General features: G+C 35.5%; 1 protein-coding gene across 1 annotated transcript in view; it reads left to right on the top strand.

The window, feature by feature from the left end:
* The first annotated feature begins 9,724 nt into the window (after positions 1–9,724).
* Positions 9,725–23,837, top strand: part of tutl (immunoglobulin superfamily member turtle) — a 654,981-nt gene continuing 640,868 nt past the window's right edge. Inside the window, exon 1 of the mRNA XM_085958137.1 lies at positions 9,725–9,976. The gene's annotated coding sequence lies outside the window, so the exon portion shown is untranslated. The remainder of the gene's footprint in view (positions 9,977–23,837) is intronic.

Below are 23,837 nucleotides of genomic sequence, written 5' to 3' on the forward strand. Positions count from 1 at the left end.
AATTTCGTCGCTGTGTAAGACATTATAAATATTTAGGTACATGGGTCAATGAGAAATGGGACCAGTATCAGGAAATAAAAACTAGAATTGAGATCGCAAGGAGCGCCTTTCTCAAAATGAGACGCCTCCTTAGCAATCGAGATCTAAACCTAGGTCTGAGACTGCGTATGGTACGTTGTTATGTGCTCTCAATTCTTTTCTATGGTATGGAAGTATGGACGCTAAACCAAGAGATCTCACGGAGACTTGAAGCTTTCGAGATGTGGCTGTATAGACGCATCCTCAAAATTCCTTGGACTGACCGGGTGACAAATGTTGAAGTTCTCAATCGAATGGGGAAGGACTGAGAAGTTCTACGTAGTATCAAGACCAGGAAACTACAATACCTCGGCCACATTATGAGAGGACAAAAATACAGCATTCCCCAACTCGTCATTCAAGGAAAGATCAATGGGAAGCGTAGCAAAGAACGGCGCCGCATTTCGTGGCTTAAGAACCTCCGTGATTGGTACGAGTGCAGCTCCGCCGAACTGTTCCGGATAGCAGACGACAAAGATAAGATCGCCTTGATGGTGGCCGACCTCCGCTAGGAGATGGCACAATAAGAAGAAATATAGCCGAAAATAAATGACTAATACAAAGGTACCTAGATAGTTACCTAAGAAATTTGCATATAATTTGAGACTAAAAATGTAAGGACATATTATTGTCAGTCTGTCTTAAGGGCGGCACTTGGGCGTGGGACGTCACTGGAGGAGTATAAGAAATTTAATGCTGGTTTACAAATGTAGCATTGCTCTGAAACTACTGTATAGTGTATAGTTATAGTATAATATCTACTAACTATATTGCTGTCAACGAGTTGTTTTCTTTTATACATATTTATTTGAACATACATATTTTTGAAAACACTTCTGAGAAACTATATTACCTATAACCAATAGAAACAAATCTTTTTTTGAAAAAAGAAAGACACCCAGCAAGATCAATCCTGGATCTCTCGGGTTTCGCGCTCATGCACATATACCATTACGCTATAGGTGTCATACTTAATTACGACAAATTTTATCTAATGGTTCTTAAAAATCTCTGAAGCGCATTCCAAATTGAGTTATTATTGGCGATTGGCTTTGTATTCTGGTATATGTGCATGGTCGTGAAACCCGAGAGATGCAGGTTCGATCATGCTGGGTGTCTTAGTTTTTCTTTTAAATATTTTTTATATTGATTATAATATATTTTCTCAAAAGTGTTTTCAAAATTATGTAAGTATGTTCAATAATTATAATGTTACATTCTTAACTCTTGTGAATTATTAGTTGAATAAAAAATAGTTATTTAAAAATATTTATTTAAATTAAAGACTCGATACAAAAGAGTAAGCTTCTCAATTCAGAAATGGATTTCAATAAAATTATTTTATTATATTTGTTAATCATATTATTCCACTCTTAGATAGTGCATTACTTAATCCTAGATTCAATTAGTGTTAGGGAATCCAATCCCGAGTCAAAATTATGATCCCGGGATTTCGGGATTACAATTTGACAATCACGAGATTGGCATTTTTTTCCATTGTTAATATAAAATTTTTATATTTACAAATAACATTGATAAAATCGGTCAAAAATAAATCTAGTATAATTTATACTATTTAAGACATTTATTGTTAATATTGTATACGTTCAATCTTGGAAATACATAAGTTTAATGGAATAAATAATATTGTAATATAAATAATAATGTGAATTTAATATGAGATTGCTGTTTCTGATAGTAAAGACTTAGTGAATGGGTTAGCGAGATTAGTAAAGCAAACCATGGTGTACTTATGGCCTTTCCGCTTTATAAATCTAATTAGTCAGCCAAATATGAAACTGCCGTAAAACGTATGAGATCATGGTGGAATTACTTTGTTAATAGTGCGAAGCATTGTTTTTTCCAATCTTTCTCAGTTTTATTAATTTTTGTGAAATAATAAAATGAATCGGCAACTTACACATGGGTATAAATCAAACTTCATTCACACTCAGTTGATGTCTAATGTAGTTATTTGTTATTAAAAGTATTTTTTCTGTTATATTTTCATTTTTATTTTATTTTCCATAAATAATGATAAAAAAATCAATCCCGAAAGTTTCGGGATTATGTTTATCAATCCCGGGATTCATGGGTATCGAAAATAGCTCAGGATCCCGGGATTGGAATCCCTAATTAGTATATTAGCCCTAAGCCTTGGTATACGCATACACTATACACCATAATCAATATTTATGACACCATTTTTACCGACAAAATAGATAAATATCCTAGTCTGTGGACCATTAATAAAGAAGGGTAGGTACCTGTGTATTGTAGTATCATTTAATGTCCGAATGCCCCTTCCCTTTCTTACTGCTACCGTTTCCAGTTTCTACCTGTCGTTTGATTATTCTGGAGCGATAAGAATGGAATAGGCTCAATAGCTTGATGGCCGCAGGTTGAAGGTAAGTAAGATCACCACGGAATGTTTCCCTTTCACACGGACTGAAGGATTTGCTGCGATATTCCCACGGTGGACACTGTAAACTTTAATCAGGCCCGGACTGCCTGGCGCGGAGGATCGGACAAATTGTAAATTGCATAACTTCTCATTGACGTAAAGACCCAAAGGATCTCTCTAAGTTTATGGATCGATCATTACACGCACTTATGTAATATTACGGCTGACCGTAATAATATCTCTAGCGACAGTATGAACTGCAATTTAATACATTTTTAAAATTTTAAATAATCAATACCTACTTACTAATATAAAAATAAAGATAAAATGTTCAATGGAATCATATCTTATGGTCATTTATATCATAATAAAATAATGTAGTTTAATAAGTTATCTCGAATGCTACAGGAATGTTTTTTTATTAAATATTCATAGTTTAAATGTATTTTTACAATGTTTTTATTAGGTCGTATTCTTGTTTGTCCGGTGGTTGTTTATCCAGTAAAAATCTTGCAATCGATTTTTTACTAACTTCCCAACTAGCTAGACATTTGAAACTTTTAGAATATATCAGAACACGATGCCAATGCATTCTTTTAATACTTTTAGCCGTCTTTAAGCAGAATTGAATTCATTTTCAGTTAATTCTGTTTTGTATAGAAAGTTATTTCGGAAGAAATTCGTAATCCTATCCACTATTATTTGTTGCTAAGGGGGTGGTTCTAGCAACTAAATTATTAATCTACTAATCTACTAATCTGCGTTACTATGGAAATCAAAATGACATTTCAGTATTCTATATTTGTTTGTTTGTTTGTTGCAAAATAGCAAAAAAATGATTTGTTGACAATTGCCTTATTTGTCCTAAATTATTAATACATAGTATTGTTAAGTTTATAATATGATTCAAAGGAAAATTATAAAACGTGGTATATAAAAAGTTCTTTTTGTCTTGTAATTATTTTTAGTTAAAATATAATTGAATATATTCTTCTTCTTCGTTGGGACCTCTTGACTGAGGATCGTGACCCAGATGTTTGGCCTATGTCGTTATCCAGTAGCATGCAGTGTTTTCGTCAATATGAAACCTTTCTTGCTTCATCTGAATTTCGACCCGACACAACATCACGAATTTTTCCAAGTTGTTATCTCCTCTGCGAGGTATATGAATAAAAACACTGAAAACTTTTTTAATTGTATCCACTGGATGAATGTTATACAGTGCGGCCCTTTGTGTGGCTTATTTTAACCGGCTAGGATAACCGGCCGGAATTGATCCTGCCAGAATTATTCTCGTCCGGTGTGATCGCGCCTTTGTGTCAAAAATAAAAAAAATAGGTACACTTCGGATGACGTAAGAAATTATCACTAAACTATAAAAAATAAGGGTTTTTACCTTCTTACCTAATTTCTTTAGAGAGAAATTGTAGACCTTACAACTCATAACCAACCCCCTTATTCGTTGTTCCCTCCAAAATAAATTTGAATTTATTGGTATTGTGCCACCTTCATATATACCTACTAGCTAGAGGTAGGTATTGAAAAGAATTTGAAGAAACAGTTTTTTATATTTATTAAATAAGTCGGTTTTTAAATATAAAAAACGTGTACCTATAAATAACTTGAAATCATTTTTATTTATATCATAACAAGCTTCAATATTATGACCATACCGAAATTAGATTTAATATAAATAAACAGGATTTCAAATAATTTTTATCTTTTATGCAAACCGATGTTTATAAAAATAAATATTAAAAACATTAAAACTGTGAATTAGTCAGGGCTCGAAATGACCGGAGCGCACCGGAGCGCCATTCCTGTTCGTGAAATCGGTAAAATTATCGCGTCGTCTCATGGAAAAAATAATTTGACCGTCTGAGCTAGATAGGCTATATAATAGAAAATCTAACACACTTATTTTTATGAAATACACATAAAAATTTGATAACTATGTAAATATCTTCAGAAAACTGTCGAGCGCTCCGGTTCGTAAACTTTTCCATGTCGAGCGCTGGAATTAGTCAAAAATCTTATCAATAGGTGGTAATAGTAGGTAATAACGTGACCATAAAAATAATAATATAAGTACTTTTACTTATTGTAATAATAATATAACACATTAATTCATGTTTTTTTGTAATTTAATGTAATAATTAGTTTGTGACTTGACTTAATTGTTTTAGTAAAAACATCAAAAATATACACCAAAAATACAAGCTTCGTATTTTCCCGCTAGGTGCCTCTAGTAGGCAGAAAGAGTATTATTATGGTTGTAATAATTTTCAAGACTATACCAGTGCTCGAAATAGAAAATCTTACGAACCGGAGCGCTGAATAATCATTCAAAAATATCAAATTATGTTAAATATTTTTCGGATATCATAAGGGCGATATGCCTGATAATCAGGGTTTCATTTATACTTGAAGGGGCTCTGCGCTAATACACATTACCCCCCCCCCCCAATAAAATACTAAAATGTAGTTTTTTTTAAATGGGTACCTACTCATTTTTGCAAAATCACTTATTTTTTGTCAATTTTCTTAGAATTGGGCTCTTATCTTCAAAATTCTAGAAGCTCGTACATTTGTGTATTCTTTCGCAGCAAGGTTCTTTTGTGATTTAAAATTATTTTCCAGGTTCCGGACCTGTAACCCCTTTAGCCCTTTTTGTAAACACATCTGAAGTCTGAACAGCCTATATTATATTATATACGTTGCAGGACTAATCATTAATAAATAATATACACATTTTGTCAGCACCGCAGGCGATTTTTTTTCCCACGAATCACTTCTTACAACTTTAAAAACTACATACCTACATGCAATATTATCTCAATAACATGAAACGGAACGCAATGTTCAAAGAAGCCACGAGCCGGAACGGTATCTTTTAGAATTTCACGAACAGGAACGGCGCTCCGGTGCGTTCCGGTCTATTTCGAGCCGTGGACTATACTTTCGATTTGTAAGTACTTACAATTTTAATTATTAGTATTGAGACGAATTAAAATTAATGTAAATATTTGATTGGTAGTATTGCAGTAATACAGACAGAGTAACAGAACCCCTTTGACGTATGAAATGTTAATACATCGCTGGAAAGCCGTGGCGGGAAAGGTATGGTCGTTTGCTATAAATATAATGCTAATGCGTCAATGACATTGAGCTACTTTACAAGCTGTTTGTTGGCGAATTTAAAAGCGGGCGATTCAGCTACTGCGATTGTGATGATGACACACAAAACTTTCCATTTGCTGAGAAGCCACAAGCCAGCGACTATTTTGACAGAACGTAGTTGCAGATCATAGACAATAGATAGTACCTATACGTAAAAAGGCATAGATAATATACACAAGCTAGCGAAATCTTAATATTGTGTTTTTGTTTATTTTTATCGGGCTCTAGCTCTATGAAGTGGTATGTAAATGAAAGTAAAATTCTTCTTTTGACCATGTCCAATCGTAATAGGATCATATGGGCCTCCACAGAGTAGAGGTTTATATTAACAGATTTTATTTTTACGAGAAATGGATGTCAGCCACTTGGTCAACCTATTAGGTCCATACACAAATTGAAAAACAATATGTGTACTTGCCAGACCCAGGATTCGAACCTGGGACCCTCGATACTATAGACCGAATGACCGATAAAATGCTTGCCGAATAATGTTTCCATTTTAAAACGTCAAAACGGTAAATGTCAAAACGAGTAGTTCGTTTTTTTACCGGGAGGTCGCTACCATCGCTCTACTGCGCAGACGCAGTAGGCGCGGCCCACACGCCGGCGTGTAGCGTGTAAAGTTGACCGGCTCTCAACTTTTCTCGCTAGATTGTTTACAATCTGCTTGTTAGCTTGTTCGATGATGACACTGGAGAACTTTACAGGCAGATTGTAAATTTGCCAACAAGCAGCTCGTAAAGTAGCTCAATGTCATTGACGCTTAAGAAAATAATGCATTGTTAATTAGTAAGGTTAGGTAGTAAGGTTTGTGGGTTATCTAATAAGTAGATACTATAGATTTTTAAAAAGTCATAGCAGACATTTTTTTCTGATTCCCACCAAAATTGACATTATTTTTGTATTCAGTATTGTTTGGGAAATCATCATGGAAAGATACACAGCAAAGTTGTACAGCGTAAACAATTTGTTAAACATAATTGCAACAATAACTAATATATTCAAGCTACGTTTCGGGCAACAGGTGAAATGTACGGTCAAAATAATCGACCTACAGAGCTTACAAATCGTAATTCAATTGGAAAATTCGAGTCAAATCATGGTAATGTTTGTGATATGAAAAATCAAACCCGTCAAAAACGTAAACGTACTGCTGAAAGTAACGATGTTTTGGTTCACAACGCAATAATAAACCCAATAATATTTTCTGAAATACTATATTCGAGTAAATTTCTGAATGGAAATAGACAAATGGTTGCGGGGGGGGGGGTCCATAATATTTTTCTATTAATTTAAAATATCACGGGAGGGGGCGGGGTTACCAAAATCTAGCAGGTGCCACTGACATATTCACCCCGCCAACCACTTGTAGCTTCTCGTCGCTTCAACGGTAAAATACCGCACATTTACAGGTAAATTCCCCATACCCAGACACTCCACGTTTTGAGTCTAGTGCTAAACACGTCATCGTCTGCAGGTATTACTAAGGATATTCACCTACTACGAGTTATTGCGAGATGTTTACGTCGTCCACGCTGTTTTGTCTTTTAGATATGCCATATCGGATGGATAAACATTGGATGTACCAAATAGTCGTACAAATTTATGGGTGCCACGCGTCTTCCAGTGGCCACGTGTCGTAGAATGCCGAGATAATTGGGGCCAACCGGCAGAGAAGTCTGTTCGACAGCAAAAATCGACACAAAAAATAGTTTGTTTTTTTTTCCATTTATATGGGGGGTACCCCTCTCTCTTGTGTCCGTGCCTGTTTGAATCCTCTTTCTACTAGGGATGCTGCATGTTTTACACTACCTAATGATATTATTATCAATTTAAATAAAAATGTTTGTTTTGCCTCAATGAATAGATGCATTATTTTGAGCTACAATCAACACAAGTTTCAACAAGCGGTGAAATGACAAATTACCTATATTTTTAAAAATAAATTGTATACAAAGTTATGACCGCCTTTAAACCTACTGGAACATTAAACAGATTATGTTCACTGAAAAGATTACGCAGGTTACGCAGGTTTCGGCGATTACAAAAATGGGTAGTTACCTACTGGTGCAAAACATAACAACTCGCTAATAATACGCGGAATGACCTTAATTTTATCTACCGCGAACTCTGAGATTCTGCGAAGTACCATTTGGGAAACACTGCTGTAGAGAATCACACTGCCCTGGAGCTTAGGGGGTAAAATCTTGGACTGGGGTCCCGATTCAGGATCTGGGGGCCATGGTATGCATAATGTGCGTCGGGCCACCAAACACTAAAGGATTTTGCACCATATAGTTCCGCCACGTTAGAAGATTTAAAACAGCTCAGACATCTGATTCTGAAAGAAAAGTGAATGTTTGGTGTATTGAGAATCAAATAGATTCAATAAAAATTGTAATAGTAGGTACCTACTTAAAATAGTGAAATTTAAAATTATTTAAATGAGAAATATATATTATTTATATTAATACTATCTGCCGAAGGTACTTGATGGAATTTGAACTTAAATTCTAATGGATTTAAGTTTTTTACTATTCCTTTTGATTGGTTTTCCGACCTGGATTTCGCCTTTCGGCATCTTCAGGCACTGTGTCCACTCACCAAAATGCAAATAAACACTGACTGTTTAACCCTGGTCGCAAAAAACGACTCAAATGGAATAGTACAAAACTTAAATCCTTTAGAAATATATATATTTAGTGCAAGAACGTAGTGGTCACGCGGCGGCGTCTTGCGAAACTCAAACGTATAACCGAGTGTAAAATGTTCGTAGACAGTGTTTTTTTGGGCATAATACACACGGTTATACGTTTGAGTTTCGGAAAGCGTCGCCGCGCCGCGCCCACGAAATCACTACGGCCGAGCACTTAGTGTACTTACTAAACATTCATATTCACAATCCTGTATACAATGATAAAATAGTACGTAATCAATTATTTAACTGAAGACGAACACAATTATTAGTTAGTTGTTAGGGAGATAGAAAATAGGTTTATTTTTATTTATGAAAGGGTAGTGTCAACTCGGATAAGTATCATTGTACATGGTTGGGCCATTATAGTTCCATTCCACTCCTTATCTCTTCACCCACCTCCCAATCCCCAGTGTTATTGTTACAAAACATTCAATAAGCAATTATGGGTCATGAGAGACGGTGTTACAAAGAACATGCAGTTGCATCTCGACAGCGGACGCGTGCGGGCTTCTAATAGCTTTCCGTCGCTTAAGTGATTGACTCAATAGATACAGACTCATTCATAAACTATCATCATCCATACACCCTCACATATAATCCATAAAACTGTGTCATAAAGTGCGGGAGTGTACGAACCGAGTGACCCAAAACAACTATACTGCTCGAGCGATAGTTGAAACCAGACCACGGAGCCATCATACATCATCACAAAGGCCAGTGTCTGCCACTCTGTTCCATCGCCCCCACCCGTAGATCCGAGCTCCTCATCTTCCCTTAAAATAATTACAGTCCACTTAAAAATCTCAACCAATACATTATACGTTAACCCTTAATATATCATTTTCATTTATTTTAATTCTTTTGTAAACACTCTGATGCAATAATATATTACTTAAGGGGGTAAATTCAAAGACGCCGAAAAATCTGATCGCTCACTGCAGAATTGGGGGAAATGTCTTTGAAAATGAATAAGTTATCGAAACGGATTGAAATCAATCAAGCTTATACAGCTTTCAAAAAAGGTAAGCCTTTTTCCCTCAAAAGAAAAGCTACGAAAGTTAGCGACCCCTTTTGGGAAAAAAGCTGTACGACTTTATTATGTGTTGCTTTTATCTGGTATTAAAATCTGAGGAGTAATAACTTTGCTTTCAGGTGATTATGTTGTAAGGATGTTCTCGAAATGGAAAGAATCCGTGTGTATTTTGTTGGAAAGTTTCTCAGGACGAAAAGTATTATCAACCCTTAAATCGAGGGAGGGCGACACTAGCGCCGGGCGGCAGGATTAGCAGCATAAATCAATGAGTGACGTTTGTCGAATACTCGCCGGTTAGCCTGACTCGGATAACTTCACTGCGTTTCGATTCAGTACCGTGTAGACTGTGAAGGAGGGAGGACGCACGCCGTGTTAAGACTGAAAACGCTTGTCAATCGCCATAGATTCCTTAGTACGAACCGTGTGAACGTCTAGTGTTATTTTATACCTCGAATAAACCTCAACTGACGATCCGATGAATGAAAACTTGTGTGTTGTTTAGTGATAATCGTGAAACGTACCCCGGGCCTTCCTGCACCTTACGGAATACAAGCCCTCTGGAGTTTAAACATACACAGTAAAGGTAAGATTACCTACCTGTCCGCTCGATGTATTGTTTTGCTTTGTATGAAAGAGGTTTGTCTGAATGCTTTTCACGCAACCTAACTTCTCATTGTTATATTCAGACGTTATTTATGTATACTGTATACCCATTCAACATTAGTGAAGGAATACTTTTAATTTCGATGATATTCTGAAGAATCTAATTTGTTTTTTTTTTTAACCACCGTTGTTTTCTCGGTGGAATCTCGGTCCAATTACGCAAAAGAAATTTATTATGGTTCAATTTGACCGTAAACATGAGCCGTGATAAAACTGGGATTTGACTGCTTTGAGTGGCTATCGATTTTACGCATTTCTTTGCCTTTCTATTGAGTTGCGTTGGTGCCGAAATCGTACGCCGAATAGCCAACTAAATCCAGCGAATGAACAAGCTTTTTTTATAAACACAATACAATCTTATTCACTCATAGAATGGGATAGGTACCCACTTGAAAACGTCGAAGTAAATTGTTTCGTGATAAACAGACATTCCGGTGTTTTTCTTCCCAGCTATGAATACCTATACAGCCTTTCATTGTTTCTATAATAACGCTTTTGTACCCGTTCACATTGTATTGTTAAGCCTCATTGCAAATGATATATGATACGTCTGCTTTTTACTATAAAACACGACAGAATATTACCTCGAAAATCTCTTTCTTATTACAAGAATGTAACATTACCTAAGTATCTATTCGAAGGAGGAGAATTCGAAGTAACAATTTAGGCCCATATAAAGTTCCAGTGAAAGCCTTCGTTGTTGAAATAGCGCATGTCTGAGGGGGCGGTGAATGTAAACATTAATATTTTAATTGCTGAACGAGCAAGATTTCAATACGGCATGTTAGGGGTGGTTACTTCTAAATTCTGCCACGTCCTGTCGATGTAACAATTATATTTAATATACAGGTAGGTTACAAACCGATATCTATCTAAATATATAAATAATTATTTAAAAAAAATGTAGAATTATATTGACTAAAACCTGAAATTTGCTAAAACAGCATACCTACTATTTTTTGGAACAATACGGGTTTCTCCGAAACCCATTTACGATGTAGAAAATACAAAAATAATAATATGTAAGTACCTATGTATAGGTAACTAAAAACCTCAGAATGCTTTGCAACGTTGGTAGATTATTTTCGCGCAAATTTGAATGATGTTACTATAGCACTATTGCCTGACTGCATAATATTTATTATCGCGGTTCATTATTATATCATTAGAACATAACTTCTTTTCGGAGAGGGCAATATTTCAATCATGTTCAACTCAATTGAACCGTGCCATACATTAACAAAAGTAATAATCAGTATCTAGCTGTCTGACTGTCAGGTTTCGACTCCACCGTTATTATTGTGTTACAAAATGCCAATGTGCCTAGTTAAAAATTGTAAAAAAATCTACTAAACACTCCAAGAAAGATGGGATATCACTTTGCATGTGTTAGTATTATTTATTATTTATAAAATGCCATTTTAAGATATTGATGAATGTTTATTCAATGTAATTGAATGAAGGGAACCATTGGACAGCCAGTCGCCTGTGATTCGCTGGGCTCACTTGCGTCTAATCTCCGAGAAGTCGTAAGTAACCGAGAATCTGTTTCTAACGCAATGAGTCATGACACTAATACGCCATTACAATAAAGGTTATATTACTATAAATTCTCGAAGCTTGTATCGCATAATGGAAACGGATACGTCAATGGTCACGTGACATCTACCTATACATCTGTGAATGACTTTCATGCACAATTTCTCGTGCGCGCCGGGTATGAAGTGAGTCGTCCATTTAATATGTCATTGAGAAAAACACATAATTATTGTGTCCTCGCCGGGAATCGAAACCAGAACTCTCGGATGGAAGGCTAGCGCCTTACGCATTGCACCACGAGAGCCGCCTCTTGTTATAGTGTTAAAAATATTATATATATATAAATTAAAAATTATATATTAAAAAAGTACGGTAGAGTTTTCACGTATTGGAAAAATCGGAACAAATACGTAGCCAAATATAGATTTCATTAACTTTTAATCTACCTACAGTAAGTACCTAAGCAAGTCCGAGAAAAAGTAGACAACACCACGGATATTATAGATAGTATCAATCAGTAGCGAATGGTAGAGGTAGGCTGTTAAGATCCGCCATAAATAGTGGACATTACTTTGTTAGTCATACTTACGTATTTTTTTTATTGAACTAAGACTACAATTTACAGATGGTGTTGGTTAGTTTTTAAAACTCAATTAAACCGTGCCCAATTCAAATCATAGTAGTTTTGGTATACTTTGGGCGATACGACAAAATTGTGCACACTTTTTCATTCATAATTCATTCATTTCTTCATTTCTTCATTTAAGCCCTGTCTAAACCAAACTATAATAGATACAAAATATTATTCTATCTATAAAATATCCAAAGATATGTAATTATTTAATTGCATAATTTAAGATATTTTATAGAGATAGACGAGTATTTTTTTAGAATGTTTATTATGACTTGGTTTCGCAGGGTTTAATTGAATTTTAAAAACTAACCAACCCCGTCTGTAAATTATTGTAGTTTTATTTAAATGAAAACAAATACGTATGACTGACAAAGCTTAGTGTGTACTATTTATAGCCTACCTCCACCCTTCGCCACTGGTATCAATACAGTCTCACGTAAGGAAGTCTATTTTTTTTAAATTTATTCAAATTTAAAATAGGTATTCAAGTCAATAAATACAAATTTAAAGCTAATTATATCGGAGTTTAACAAAAACTTCCCTCCATTTATAAACATGTGTGAATAAATGATTCGTACCTACTTAATTATGGACTCATAAATTTGCTGTAACACAAAGTTCATTAATGTATACTTACAACAAGGTTTCGTAGGCCCTGCCCTGTCTTGAATGTTGCCAGTACTTCACCGGTAAATAATGCAGGTAAAATTTTGCAGCGAAGCCTTAACGTTTGGTTAGGACAATGGACGATTTTTCTATACGAGCCTTTCAAGGAGCTTTTAATGTTATCGAGGTTTTTACTCCGCTTATTTCTCTCTGAAGAAAAAAAAGCATTTTCATTATATGACAATGTATGAAGAAAAAAATATAAAAGATATTCGTTCTATACCAGTGTAGGTATAATGTATGAAGCACAAAGAAGGCTTTCGGATTATTAGGCTTCCTTTTTACGGTATATAATATATCTTTGGATTTTAATCTTATCCATGTGGCTACTAGCGGCTGAACATAAAACGTAACTAATTATTGTCCCATAATAAACTAACTAAAACTATTCAAAACATTTTTTTATTCGCGTGATTTTTGTTAGAGGCGGTACACGAAAATTCTGTGAAACGCTGTGGCTAATACCGTTGTGAGTTTTTTTTTAGAATTCGGAATTGGAGGCTCTGGGTTATAATAATAGGGTTCTCAGGGTACCAGGGTTCGGTTCCGGTTCCATTTCCAGTTCTGATTATGATTTACGCGTCCGTGAATGAAGAGAAAAACAAAAAAAAATACTCTTCTCGCGTGTTCTCGCCATGCACTCGTTTTTTTTTTTTTTTTTAAATAATCTTATTTTCAGTAATATTTTACTACCTATAAGTACTTGTTCAGTTTGTATTGAGTCACGAATTTATAATAATGAAACTCTGACGTGCAGAGAGAAAACATGTTTGGGGAGAGGGTTTCATTTATAATATTTTTAATTGATTTTTAAGACAGCGGGATGGACGGAGTTAACAAAATCTAGCGGATGGCACCGATATTTATCCCGCCAGCGGAATACCGCACTTTTCGAGATTCATTCCCCATACCCAGACACTTTTTTTTTCTTGCGATATGTATCTGATCTGCAGGTATAATTTAGGGTGTTTACGTACGAGTTATAGCGACTAAATTGCGCGTGGTTTAACCGTCATACTTATTAGGATTGTTTGTGTCTCTTTGCATAGTACGCGCTGTCATGTCTTTCAGACACGCTGCATCGCAATATTAAAGCAAACATTAGATCCTCCAGATAATTGCACCAATTTATGACTGCCACGGTTCTTCCAGTGGTCACAGGTCTTGCATGTCGTGAAAATGCTGTTCGAGAGCAAATCATCCAGGTCCTGATCTTCAGTTATGAGGTCCTGGCGAAAAAGATGAAGTTAACATTCCAAAAATAATAATTATAAATCATATTAATTCTACAGAAGTCGATAGCTATTACCATTGTAGCACCACAATAGTTTTGATAATGCTGTTACAACTAAAATAGTTATCAAAACCAAATCAAAAAAATAAATAGTTAAAAAAAACACCTGAAGAATTTATTATAATTTATAAGTATCTATCATTAAATGTAAATTTTTTTTCATTAAAAAAAATTTTACTAAGTAAAGTCTGACTCAATTAATAAGTAATATTCCATTTATTTAACTAATTTGTTTTTCTTTTGTTTCGGGGGGGGGTCCGGAACCGAAAAGCCCCCCCTTGTGTGTGCGCCTGATGAAACTTTTCCGTGTTATCACTCCACTTTAAAAATATATTTTGCACCTACTAAATACATATGATTATATATTTTTTTCCTACTGTTCACATAAGTTAAATTACATTGTTATTTGGATTTTGATACATTATATTTGCGAGGTCATTTGCCTGTCGAGTAAAATTAAAACAAATAATATGTATGTAATATTAAACAATGTATTTTTAATAATAATTCTGTATCCCAATGCCTGTGTTAAAATGAGTTAAGTACCTAATAGTACCATTATTTTTATCTACCCATTTCTGTCACATGTGCTGAACATGGCCTGCCCAGTTCTGTCCATATATCTGCCGCAGAATCGTCCTCTCAAAGGAGTGGACCAGTCCTGCTTCTTTCACACTTAGTGACCATGAATCGCTTCCATACTCTATCCCAGTGCGCATGCCCGTTTTATAGAGATCAACCATTGTTTACTCCTTCTTTTGGTGCCTTCTTCTATTGTAGGTTGGCGACCATATTGCAGTACATCTCCATAACCTGGACTAGTCTACAAATTGGGTATTGACAATTATGTATGTTGCGTAGTCGAGAGAATCTCTTACTCGTGACCACCACACCAGTCAGTTTTTAACTGGTCATGGTGGATTCGCTGCCAAGCTCTTTGAGATTGTACTTGTCACCCGACCGATATGTCCATGTGGCGGAGAACTACAGAACGCAAGCCACATCCTCTGGAAGTGTTCGAGAATGTGCTCCGAGAAGGAAGAGCTGCTCAAGTCCGTCCAACCAGCTGATGGACTGATTGGGCCGTCCGACCTGGTCGCCACAAAGGGCAACTTTAGCTTTAAAAAAATGCGGCATCTTATTACGGACGTGAAGATCTCTTCACACAGTTTTTGTATGTCCGTATTATTCAGATTTGTTTTTGTATTATATTTATAATTAAATTCATTTTATTTTATGTTGGTTATCCGTGCTTTCTTTCCCATGGCACTTTATATTAACTTAAAGTCAACTCAGTCGAAGCTCACTTGAGAGCATGCTGACCTCAGTCTTGGGTAGATACCGAAGACCTCATGAGACATTACCAGGCGTAAAAAAACTGCTGATGCTTCACACGAAATGTAGGATCTCGTGGTAGCCCGATTAAGACCGATGTGGTGCGAGGGAGTTGTATTTGAGGGGTTTTTGCTTGTGTTATCTTTTGATGCTTCCTTCCTTTAAAGCGCAGACTCCGTAAAGTAGCACGTGTATCATCATGGAGCACCTGCGCATCTATTCTATACACAAGACTGCTATCGGCAGCCATCGAGGGTAGTTTTTCATATTTTTGTATCGAAGTATTAGCACCTATTGTAACAATTACAATAGGTTAGTTGTAATTGTTACAATAAGTACTCTATTTTAACGGCACCTTTCTTGGCTGTGCCAAATTTTGAAGTGAGATAGTCAGTTTTGACTGTTTAGTTTTAGACGGCTAACTTATTGTAACAATACTTCGATACAAACATTTATGATAAACTACCCTCATTAACCCCCGATAGCGGCCGATAGTAGTCTTGTTTATAGAATAGATGCGCTGATCACCTCTTTTCTAGTGCCCAGTCGTATGACTCGATTGCAGAAGAGATGTTTATTAGTTGTTTTTAAAATATGCTTCTTGCTATCTTAATTCTGATCGTGATCTTTATCGGACTACGTTAAAGTTCCCCCACCACCCGTCACATATGCACAGCCGTGGAAATGCACAGCCGCTTTCAATGACGCTTTAAACGTGTCTGAAAGAAGTATCAGAACAGTTTAATGCTAAACTTTATGACGATACTACTGTCCGACAACAAGATTTCGTCGATAACCGGAAGTCGCTGTAGTTGCATATAAAAGACTTCTCAGTGACATACCTGTCATGGCGGCAACGCGTGTTTAAATAATGTATCGGCTCTCTTTTTAGGTACGACTCATTCTCTTCATCACAATAAACAAAAAGTTTACTAATAATAATCTTAATATCTTTCCTGTTCCTGTTTTAGACATATTTTGATTCAGCGCTCGAGATGGAAAATTTTACGAACCGGAGCGCTCGATAATTTTATGAAAATATTAAGGTTGTTATCTAATTGTATATGTATTTTATAAAAATAAGTCTGTTAGATTTTTTATTATATGACATATCTAGCTCAGGCGGTCAAATTAATATTTCCACGAGACAGAGCGAGAATTTTGGAGATTTCATGAACCGGAACGGCGTTCCGGTCCATTTCGAGCCCTGTTTTTATTATAAAAAGCATCAAATAAAGTAAATTTATAGATCTGTACACCACGGAAGCGTATAATGAAATGATAAATTCGGGGGCGTTCCTCATTTGAAAACGGAAGTGCGATTAATTAAACAGGAGGGGCTTATTAGTTCACAGTTTTAACACGTGGACAAGAAGTTCTTGTTCGACAGTAGTATGTGATAACTGATAATAATTGTAGTGAGTGTCGTAGGGTAGGCAATCATCACTCACGGGCGGCACACTCTTTGAGGTGGTAATTAATGGTTGTAAAAAAGTTCTATGTTATTTTTTACAACAACACAAATTCAAAACAGATGCTGTTGATGATTATGAACAACATTCAAGGGCATGCTTTGCACTGTTTATGCATGCATGTTCGATCCGGCCGAGTGGCTCGCTGCAACTCAACCGAGGCCGACCGCTGCAGTTTACGCTGGCCAGTAGAGTGGACATGCACTCTAGCATGAAAGAATGCCAACAGGGAACAGGGGTTACTTGCTTGCTTCGTTGCTTCTTTCCAATTCCCACGAGGAGTCACATGGGCAGTGATAATCGTACCGCGTTATGTAGGTATCGTATAAAAGGATATATCCATAGATGTTGAAAAATCCTTCTTATTAAAGATTAAACCTAAATGTATGATATTGAAGTAAAAGGGACCTCTGGACCACAGATTAAGTTAGCTACACGTGACTTAGCATTGCGGGTTTACTTGTTAACTTTACACTGATGCTATGTCATATAATTGACAATTTTCAGGGCATATAAAAAGACAATCCGTCACGTTGAAAAACGAATTTATATGATTGCCGCCAAGACAGAATTGCATGAAAATAACAATTTTCTGATGGCGGTTTCGTTATTCTGTTTTAAACGTTTGGTTTGAAACTCAAGTATAACTAGATTCCTATAGAAAATGATATAAAATTATGATATAGGTACCAATTGTATCTTCATCATTTATGACACTACAACCCTTGGCGGATTTTGGCTTCCTTCAAAAACTTCCTCCATCTTGGTCGATCCAGTTGCTTTGATCAAGCATTCTTAAATCTCCCTTGGCACAGTCCAGCCATCTCAATTTCGGCCGTCCAGGTCTTCTCTTCCCTTTGAGGGTTGCGTACATATCCCGCCTTGCTGGTACTTCTTCCGGAATTTTATGCAAATGGTAGCGTAGTCTCTGTATTTTCATATGCTTCGTGATTTTTCTACCCTATAAAGTGTGTACAGTTCCTTATTATACCTTGAACTCTAAATTCCATTTTCTTGAACAGCCCCAAAGATTTTTCTAAAAAATATCCATTTTTATCTCATCCTATTTGCCGAGTGCCCAGCAAACGTTGTTATTCAATACCTACCAATTATATGTTATTGGTAAATGACAGATTTTTTTAATGAAAATACACACGTGTGAAAAAAGACGGATATACGTAGGTATTATGGTGCATGTCGCTGACTATCAGTTGACGTCACAGTTAGCTGCCGCTACGGGAAAAGATGTGTAATGTCGTTTTTCTTGGTGTTTTAAATGTTATCAGACTGATGCTCCCATCCCGTAGCACATTTTGAAACTTTAAACTAACATTGACAGTTGGCAAAATCTCCCGAAATTACCAGAACAACAATGAGGTCACCTCACGTTGAACTGCACTGCATCGACACCTGTATGACTCACTGAATGTTTTTGTCATCTTCTACATGCCTACAATTTTCGACTGTCATGTCAAAATTACGTATTTTCTATAAGAATGTTGTATATATTATCTATGGTATGCTGGTTGGATTCTGTTCAAAATATTATCTATGGATGTCGTGTCGCAAGTAATTTGTACTCGCACGTAGAAACTGTTAAAATTAATTGAAATTAGCATGAATAATTAAGGCCATGCATTAGTTGAGCCACGGTCTAAAAAGATCGTTGCTAGGCGATGCGCGGATTGCGGGTCGCGGGTGTAAATGACGCCTGTCAAACGAAATATTATTTGTCATATAAATCCAACATACGTCCATTTTATGTTCTGTTTATTGTTCTATTAGTAACAATAATAATATATTCATTGACATGTTTTCTTTTTAAAGTAAATGGGTAACGTTTTTAGTCATCTTTACACGATTTTAGAATTAATTGGCCCGTCGCCATCACGCAGCAAAGTGACGTGCTTCTGACTCGACGTTTTCTCAATGAATGCAAGCGAGTCCAAAATTTCGTCGCGTATACAGTTGAAAATTATTTGGCGTTTCACTGATGCGTCACCTTAATAAAAATTCAAATTACTAATACATTTAGTTGGCACTCATCATCGGTGTCATTCTTCAGTGAATTTACAGAGATGGCGATCGTTCAAAATATTCTGCAAAATGAATAAACCATTGACTAAATTTGATCAGAACTTCATTCCCGACCATGTCCGATCCTAATATCATATAATATGAGATCATATGGGCTTCCACAGAGTAGAGGTTTGTATTTTAACAGATTTTGTTTTTTTACGAGAAATGGATGTCAGCTACTTGCTCAACCTATTGGTTCCATACCCTGACTCACACACAAATTGAACAACAATGTGTACTTGCCAGACCCAGGATTCGAGCCTGGGACCCACGGCGTTATAGTCCAACGCTTAAGCCGCGCGTGGGTGTACATAATAAAATACTGAAGGTGAAATCGAATCCAACTTTTTTCAGTTACCCACCACTTACCACCCTCCAACAGGCACTCTTCGAAGCTGATAAAATACTATACTCGCAGGCAGGTCTATCAATAATTTATTTGACTCACGATTACAAAACAAAATCTGTTCGAGTAAGGTGTATAGAATAATAGATAGTACATTGTTGTCGGTTAAGAAGTCAAGATGGCCGCCGCGGCATTAGTGATTTGAAAAATAACGTTCATTTATGACGTTGGGCCGGTTGCGTGTCTGCCGGTTGTTTTCTTGCCGCAGCTCGCCGACGTAATCGGAATAATGCCGCGCCGAAAATGAAAGTCGTTACGGTACCGTTAATCCGACGGCGGGTGACCGCGGAGGGTCGCGGTCGGCGGTCGTCCTCCACCCAGCCAAGAGATGCTGGACCAGAGCTGGCTGCGACGACGGACGCGGGCCACCGATCGTCATATCTGACGGACGAGCGCTACAATAACAATACAATATACAACAGCCGACAGATTCTGCAATGTTTTCGTCACAGAACCTCCTTATTATTTTATTAGGTCGTCTTCTTATTTGTCCGGTGGTTGTTTATCCAGTACAAATCTTACAATCGATTTTTAACTAACTTCTCGACTAGCTAAACTTTTGAAACTTTTAGAATATATCAGAACACGATGCCAATGCATATTTTAAAATACTTTTAGCTATCTTTAAGTAGAATTGAATTCATTTTCAGTTATTCTGCTTTGTATGAAAAGTAATTTCGGAAGAAATCCGTAATCCAATCCACTATTATTGGTTACTGACTGGGTCGTCCTACCAACTAAATTATTACTATATACGTGCATTACTATGGAAATCAAAATGGCATTTCAGTATTCAGTATTCTATATTTGTTTGTTTGTTTGTTTTTTATTAACTATATATTATCAAGTACAAGTTTGAGCATATTGAGCATAATAATTCAACAGAAAATTTAAAAACGTTGCATATAAAAAGTTCTTTTTATCTTGTAATTATTTATTACTAATATTTATTTTTTGATTTAGATTTTTTGTGTTTGTGCATCTAAATATTCTAAGTAATCATGATAATATAATAATATTGTATAAATACATGTTTTACTTTTGTACTACGAATATAATGCATTTTTATATCAATGTAATCTTGGAAATAAATCTACTGGGTATATGTAGAACATTTACTTATATACGGTTTATTTGAATAACAATGGGTCACTTTATATTCATTACAAATTCAAGTTTCATAATTTATTTTGGCAATATCTGAGTATTTAATAACATAAAGAACTGATTACTGATTAAACTGAACTAAAGTACTGAAGTACTAAAGTACTGACTGAACTAAAGTACTGATTGAGTGAATCTATTGTATTGAAAATGTTGAAATGCTTGCAGTTTTCGACAGATGGAGGTGGTAACAGTATAATGTTGCAAAATACTTACATATCGAAATGCACATACCTAAGTAGTACATATTATTATGTTCAGAAGAAAAAATAATTTCAATAATTCGAATCGATTTAAAATTTAATATTATGTATAAGGCGATTTGAATGCGACATTATTATTTTCTCAAATGTTTGATTTGTAAATAATACAATTGTTTGCTCGCTTTAATCAAAACAATACTGAACGAGACCGTGCCACAAATAATGTTCCAGCAAATCATATTTGCACATGTTTTCCTCTCACGGTGGAATATTTAAAAAAAAATTGCACAATTTTATTGCTAAGTAACATTTAAAATATTGTTATACGTTGACATGTACGTAGATATATATTATGTAGGTCTAGGCTAAGGTTTTTATGGCTATACCTCAGCTGAGGCATGGTCTAAAAAGATCGTGACTAGGCGATGCGCGGATTGTGTAAATGACGCGAGCCGAACGAAATATAATTTGTCATAAAAATTCAACATGCGTCCTTTTTATGTTATATTTATTATTATATTCGTAATAATAATAGTATATTCATTGACATGTTTTCTTATTCAAGTACATGCGGAACGTTTTTTGGTCATCTTTACACGATTTAAGAATATATTCGTCGGACGCCATCACAAAACAAATTGACGTGCAAACAGGGGCCCTATGTTAGAACTTGCGAGTGCCAGCTGCCCGGTCGACATGACGTCATATGACATCATTGTGACGTACTACCGGAGTGATAATAGCATTCGAGAAAATAACGCTACTCAGACAGCGGCGCTATTCATTGTCACCATACACATATAGGTGTTTCATCGTAATAATATCTACGGTGAGCACTGTGCGCGGGCGGCATGCCTCGAGCGTGTATTGGCTGACGTCACAATTACGTCATGTCGTCTGGTGCCACACGAGTCGATAGTTAGGAAATCGCGGTGCAGGTCGACTATCGCTCTCCGAATGGCAACGCGGCCGAAATTTCGTTCCACATACAGTTCAAAATTATTTGCCGTTTTACTTATGTACGCTCTTAAATTATCTAAAATGCCTTTAATTAATATTGCCATCACGAAATCCGCGAACAGCACTTCTAGAAGCACTGCTCTGATCAATCTCGCCGTTTCATCAGCTCAATTTTCTTCTGCTCAATTATTCTAACTGACATTTCCGAAAAAAAACCAGGTTAGCCTGTTGTATTGATTCAAATTTCTCAGTTGGTAGTTTTTATTACTCACTTACTTACCTTTAATTCAAACGGCCGATTTCCGTTGGAGGAATTTAATTTTTCCAACCGTTCTCCAATTATAACAGACGTACTAAATTCGGCATTCAACAAAACGTGGCTTTTTATTATTTGATGAAGTATCACCTATAATTATTTTATAGTTTGTTGTTCTATTTATATAAGTAGTTCGTATCAATGATGTTATTTATATTATTAATACTATCGACCGATGGTACTTGATGGAATTTGAATTTTAATTTTAATGGATTTAAGTTTTGTACTATTCCATTTGAGTCATTTTTTGCGACCCGGGTTTCACCTTTCGGCATTTTCAGGCACTATGTACACTCACCAAAAGGCAAATATACACTGACAGCTAATACAATTAACTCGAACTTATATAACAAATCAATAAAATAAAGTAGGTTAAAACTTTATCACCTACCTATTAAGTCAATATAATAAACAAATCATGAATAGTTGAAGTGAAAATTCCCTACCTTATCGATAATAATACACTCGATAAACATATACATATAAATCGTTAAAACCTAATAATACATCATTACTGTAGGGAGCGGATTTATATGCAACAAAAAACATGATTATATGAATGCACATATGCAGTTAAAATCATTAAAATATGCACAAAAAACAAAGAAATATGGAGCTAAAAATTGACGTTTTTTACGGAAAGATATTGTAAATACCCACTTATTATACCTATACCGATATTACTGATAAAAAATCGAATAACAAATTAATAATCTTAATCAAAACAAAAAAACACAAATAATCAATATAAAGTTAATCAATTACAATTTTCAAAATAGTTTGTTTACAAGTAGGTACATATAATTAATTGAACAAGAAATACAAAATGTAAATGTAAACTATGTAAACTAAACACAACTTTAAAAAACAAAAACAACACACTTGACTATTCCTAAATACTATTTGCTGTTTTTTGTCGGAAAAAATAAGTTGCAATATATTTTTTTAATATTGTGCTTTGGCATTAATTTTTTCCGCATATCTGTCAGTATTTTGTTTATATGCGGAAAATCATCACTCGACGTCCACAGCGGTGATTGCGCAAAATTTAAATAAAGGTGCCCGAGTTGACTTATTAAATGCTCGGGGATGCCACTAAAAATGCAAGTGCATCTAAACCAATGACATTAATATGGACGAAGCATCTAGGAAAAAAAAATGACACTCACTTTTTCTGTTAATAATCTGTTCTAACGCCATTACAATAAAGGTGATATTGCTATAAATTCTCGATGATTTTTGTCGGGTCTGCCGAATGGTTCGGTTCGAACGGGTTCGCTCAAATGAACATTGACATTAGAAACACTGTTCTAACGCCATTACAATAAAGGTGATATTGCTATAAATTCCCGATGCGTGGTATCGCATAATGGAAATCGCGTAACGTCTACCTATACATGTGCGAATGTCGCTATGCGCGAATTTACTTGCTAGCTACTGTATTGAGTGCGTTGTACATTAATAATGTCATTGATCTGAACTATCTACCTACCTAATTTAGTTATATTTCGATAGTTTCGATTAAATTATAAATGCAAAAGCCCTAATGTATGCATTTATTTATGAAATATGCACTAATGTCTCAAATATGCTCTAACGTCTAAAATATGAATTTATATGTACAATAAAATTTTATTTTTGGATTCTGCGTCCTTCAAAACGGATTGATGTGCAACTCTCATTGTATGGCGGCTCTCGTGGTGCAGTGGGTAA

Source organism: Rhyacophila brunnea, unplaced genomic scaffold, assembly GCF_057557595.1.
Source record: "Rhyacophila brunnea isolate RB1 unplaced genomic scaffold, BYU_Rbru_1.0 scaffold_11, whole genome shotgun sequence".
Taxonomy (NCBI): domain Eukaryota; kingdom Metazoa; phylum Arthropoda; class Insecta; order Trichoptera; family Rhyacophilidae; genus Rhyacophila; species Rhyacophila brunnea.